Here is a 6,014-nt window from a genome sequence, read left to right as displayed (position 1 = left end):
TATTTCATGCACTATGGTGTATATACCCGTTCTCAAAAATCTGTTCAAGAAATAGTGAACATTTCTTTACATAGTATGTAACACTGCCATGTTTTATTTGAAAGAATTGATTATATACTGTACACACTGAAGTGAATGGTGAAATATCTCCTTAGCCTGACAAACCAGTCGACGAGTAAGGCTAGGGAGTCACCCTGTGAGTAAGGCTGAGTTTAAACTCCATGGACAAGCTTTCTGCTGAGCAATTCGTCACTGACGCTTGCGTAACGTTACACATTCTGCCACGCACCGTTCAAATCTCAGTGTGGTAAAGTCGCAAAGTGGTTGCAGAGCCTCTATGGAGCATGCATAGTGGATTGTAAATCCAGCCTAGGTTTGTGAAGTTGACACATTGAAAACCTAGCAGTCTGTGACATACAGAAGACTGAACACCTACAAAGGAACCGTTAGGAAAATATCACGAGGATACAGCTATAGACCTTTGTAACACTGCACGGTAATGAAGGGTATCTGGTTGAGATATGAGGGCCACACTCGGGCAGTGGCGGTAATAGCGTCGACATCTATAGCATCACGCCATTTGTCTTGCGGCTTGTCACGAGGTCAAATAAATTTTTTATTTGTCACATACTTCGTAAACAACAGGTGATACAATTTTGACATACATGGTCGGAGTCCTCTTAGAAGGGCAATGCAGTTGGGTGGTTCACCAAACTACTCAGTTGGTCGCTTACGCCTCGATCACACCGACAGCGGCATTGCATTTTGGTACACCAGAAGTACATTCATTTCCAATGGAATGCTGCGTTTGCCTTGCAGCATTGCGTCGCAGAGGCAGTTGCCGTGTGTTCTGTTTATCGAACGTATGCGTCAAACAATGTGTAGACGGCTTGACCGAAATGGTAGCAGAAGGTGAATGTTGAACTTTTGTTGCACACATATCCAGAGGATGCTGCTTACTATTTTGCGCTATCAGTGTGATCAAGGCCTTACACCTCAATCACACCTACAGCGCTATCAGTGTGATCAAGGCCTTACACCTCAATCACACCTACAGCGCTATCAGTGTGATCAAGGCCTTACACCTCAATCACACCTACAGCGCTATCAGTGTGATCAAGGCCTTACACCTCAATCACACCTACAGCATCATTGCGCAAAATGGTATGCTGCGTCATCTGGATATGTATGCAACAAAAGTTCAACATTCACCTTCTGCAACCATTTCTGTCAAGCCGTTGACAAACGCAGCATTCCATTGGAAATGAATGTACTTTTGGTGTACCAAAATGCAATAACACTGGCGGTGTGATCGAGGCGTTAGATCAGTGGTCACTAAAGTAAGGCGAGGAGGGCAGGAAGCTGAGTAAGCATATTGGGATGATAGGAGACTGACTGAACACTGTAGTTGCTTGCTACTTTTTATGGTACTTGTGTTTGAGAACACCTTATTGGAATCCAAGCCAATTACAACATGCACGCACACACACACTCACTCTCTGTCCCCCTACACACATTCATTAAAAACGAAGGATGAAACTTTTGTTGTTGAGTCATTACATTTGGGAATTGGTTCCTTCTTTGCAAGAACAAGTTCCAAATTGAAGGTTTGTTGTGGTCTGTTTTCTGCATGGTAACTGGTTCCTTCAATGGGTTGTCCACTGCCAGTCTTGCTATCGTGTATTTTGACTGTAGGGGGGCATAGGTGTCTGTCTGTCTGCATTCACCAGATCCAGCTGTAGGCTTGACACTCCACCTCCGGGAACTCCTTATAAACCACGCGGTAGCCACACTCAGTTGGAATCCGCTGGCAGTTGTTGGGCCAAGTGGTAGGTTTCATCCGTCTGGGGATACGAACGAAAAAAAGACACGTGATATTGGCAAAAACTGAATTCATGTTTGGTTTCTATATTTCACTGTTGCATACGGTTAATATTTTCATATCAGTCACTAATCTGGTCCGTTTACTCACGAGAGGCAGAAGTAGCCATTTTCGTGGCAGTAGCACTTGTCACAACCCCTGTAGAAGGTCTGTCCAGGCTGAAACGGAACCTCTTTATAGATACACGGACCTGCAGTCAATGAATACAGAGAACAATTGACATTGATAATGGTACAGGTTGTTACATTGCACTTTCAGATGTAATCTGTCTATGGCCAGTGTTGCAAAACTCCTTAGTAAGGAAAGTAGCTATTGGCTGTCCTAAAAGTCGCTAGACGTCGTTAAATGACGTGATCGCCTAATTTACATAATTGTCCATGTGCATGTAATTGTGATGGATGCTGTAGGAGAGAGGAATAACGTCCTAGGAGAGACAAAAAAGTGAGTAAAAAAACACCCTACATTTACATCCCGCCCTGAATGTAAGACAGTGCGGGATCAGCCAGCGGCGGCTTCCCGCATGCGCGATTCATTTGCAGTCTGGACGCGGAGGGGTGAACATCTCCTGCTCTGACTGCAGCTGGGAGGGACTGCTGCGCGAGGACTGCGCCGCCTGTGAGTGCTTTGGGGCGGGGGTAACAAAGCACCCGCTGCTCGTTGAACGTGCTTTCACGTCAGAGTCTCCAATAACACCAGAAAAAGTCGCTAGATTTGTCGCTAGTCGATTTTTTGAAAATGTGTCGCTAGAGGGGTCTGAAAACTCGCTAAATATAGCGACAAAGTCCCTAAATTGGCAACACTGTCTATGGCATGTACAATTGCAAGGATTTGCAAATACACTCACGCGAGAACTGCGTGATCCTAAACTGCATTACTTCAGCTGGCCAGTAGATGGAGATGTTCTACTAAACTGCTGAACGGTAAAGCCTTCCATACTAAAGAAGCGGTGACCCAAACTTGAGAAATATATTCATTAAATGTATATGAAAATGCATTATCACAGATGTGATTTTAATTTATGGTACAATCTTTATCTAGACTTATTTGTTGAGGTTTTCTGGTAATTTATGGGGTTATGTTGAGTAGTTTGTTTTGTCAAGTCACTTCAGTTGATGGAAGAAATGTGTGTGAAATGTTTCTATTTGACCCAAGCCAAATTAGATTATTTATAGTTTATATACTTTTTCTTTTTTTCACACCAAGGTAGAACGGAATTTATAGTAGAACGGAACGTATAGAAGCCCCTTAAAATAAGTAATGTATTGTTCTAGGGAGAAATTACTAAACACTTACTGTGTTAAAGTGAGCCTTCAGAACTTTTGTATAATTTCAGACAGTAGTTTTGAAAGTGGTGCTCACGAGCCGAAATGGGTCCCTGTTTTTTGTGTACAGCGTCATCCATTTCGTATGTTATGTCCTGCAAAGTTTTATGATATGTTACGAATCCAAATCATACAATATGTTACACATTTGTTGTGCTTAATATCTCAAACTGCATCTTCCAATTGCTCAGATTCTTAAAAACAGGCAACACCTGAAGAACCCTCCATGAACCCTTTTTTCTAAGAGTGTATGTAATCAAGGTTGTACTGTACCTGCGTGTCTGTAGATGGCTGCCTGGGTGACTTGACTGAAGGACAGACACAAAGCCCAGAGACAGACTGACATGCCGGGTCCAAATGCACTTCTCATCCACGCCATGCCGGCCCGACTCCACTCCAAGAAGTCACAAGAAAAAATTAACTAAGAAATCTCTCTGATGAAGAAACAGGTCTTTACACTCTACTAACCTCCCGACAGCAGACGCTAATCGAGGGGAGTGAGTGAACAGCTATGGTTTTTAGTGAGAGAGCGTGAGTGCCGGAGGCCGGTGTGTGAAGAAGCTGGGAAAAGGTTCTTTAAGCGAGGGGGGTACCAGATGGTTCGTCTGAGCTCTGTCAGAGTGTGGAAGTCTTCATTCTCACTGCTCGGCGCTCCATCCAGATGGCCTTTATACCTGCCCAACACCTGCTCTGACAGCCGAGGTACCGCACAGCGGAAAAAGACAGGGAGAGAGCGAGAGGGTGGGAGATGCCTGAGACTAAACGTTTCTGTGCTTGTTTCTTTCCTCCCTATCTGTGCCAGGGAGCACCCCCCACCCCGAAGATGTTGTGGGGGTGCTGAGGAGTATTTTTTACCGCTCTGCTGACAAGTATTTTTCTCTGCTCAAACAGGAGTAATAAAGGCCTAGTGCACACATTTGTTTATTTATCAGAGGGTGCTGCGCGCCCCGACTTCTCGCGACTATGCCCCCATCCCTCATTGTCTGGCTCGCCCATCTCCGTTCTGGAGTGCTCTCTCTCTGGGTCGACTGGGGTATTGGTTCGTCTCGGTCCAGGTCGACTGGGGTTTGGTCCGTCTGGATCTGGGCAAAGGGAAATGTTCCACTAAATATTTTGATATTTCTTCTGACTCATTGGGTTTATATGAGCAAAGCGCAGCTTCCGGAATGTTAACGCTAGGTGTGGAATGCGGACCGCTTCGTTTGGGGAATGTCATGTGGGTGTCTGTGGTGTGTATAGTACTGTAGTATGCTGGGTGGCTTCTTCACCCAAACAAAACACACTCAGCCAACCACACCTGGGGTCTTACGTGGGAACGGGCTGTCTTCTACCTCTATCTGTCGTCACTGCCACGCTCTGAATAACAATCACTCAGACGGGAAACTCTGGAGAGCCAACAGACGGAACGGGAACGACAGCCCCTCTGTAAACTAACGCAGTCACCATGACTCAACCCCTTTTTCAATCCCTCCATTCAAGTCTGTGACGTTGGTGGCTCCGGACTTGTTTTTTTGGCCACATTAAGTAGTGTTTATTCTCATTTCCCTCCCAACATCCTAACCAATAATTAGCAGCAAACCTACCTTTTGGCCCGACCTCAAGATCTTTGAAAATGATCCAAGCCAGGAGGATACTTGGCTACAGTGGGGAGAACAAGTATTTGATTTTGCAGGTTTTCCTACTTACAAAGCATGTAGAGGTCTGTAATTTTTATCATAGGTACACTTCAACTGTGAGAGACGGAATCTAAAACAAAAATCCAGAAAATCACATTGTATGATTTTTAAGTAATTAATTTGCATTTTATTGCATGACATAAGTATTTGATCACCTACCAACCAGTAAGAATTCCGGCTCTCACAGACCTGTTAGTTTTTCTTTAAGAAGCCCTCCTGTTCTCCACTCATTCCCGTTATTAACTGCACCTTTTTGAACTCGTTACCTGTATAAAAGACCTGTTCACACACTCAATCAAACAGACTCCAACCTCTCCACAATGGCCAAGACCAGAGAGCTGTGTAAGGACATCAGGGATAAAATTGTAGACCTGCACAAGGCTGGGATGGGCTACAAGACAATAGGCAAGCAGCTTGGTGAGAAGGCAACAACTGTTGCCGCAATTATTAGAAAATGGAAGAAGTTCAAGATGACGGTCAATCACCCTCGGTCTGGGGCTCCATGCAAGATCTCACCTCAATGATCATGAGTATCCTGCACCGTATTGAGGGGAGGATGGATGGGGCCATGTATCGCGAGATCTTGGCCAACAACCTCCTTCCCTCAGTAAGAGCATTGAAGATGGGTCGTGGCTGGGTCTTCCAGCATGACAACGACCCGAAACACACAGCCAGGGCAACTAAGGAGTGGCTCCGTAAGAAGCATCTCAAGGTCCTGGAGTGGCCTAGCCAGTCTCCAGACCTGAACCCAATAGAAAATATTTGGAGGGAGCTGAAAGTCCGTATTGCCCAGCGACAGCCCCGAAACCTGAAGGATCTGGAGAAGGTCTGTATGGAGGAGTGAGCCAAAATCCCTGCTGCAGTGTGTGCAAACCTGGTCAAGACCTACAGGAAACGTATGATCTCTGTAATTGCAAACAAAGGTTTCTGTACCAAATATTAAGTTCTGCTTTTCTGTTGTATCAAATACTTATGTCATGCAATAAAATGCAAATTAATTACTTAAAAATCATACAATGTGATTTTCTGGATTTTTTTTAGATTCCGTCTCTCACAGTTGAAGTGTACCTATGATAAAAATTACAGACCTCTACATGCTTTGTAAGTAGGAAAACCTGCAAAATCGGCAGTGTA

This window comes from Coregonus lavaretus (assembly GCF_964263955.1).
Source record: "Coregonus lavaretus genome assembly, chromosome: 8".
Taxonomy (NCBI): Eukaryota; Metazoa; Chordata; class Actinopteri; order Salmoniformes; family Salmonidae; genus Coregonus; species Coregonus lavaretus.
The sequence above is the reverse complement of the archived record's forward strand: the minus strand, read 5'-3'. Positions refer to the sequence as shown.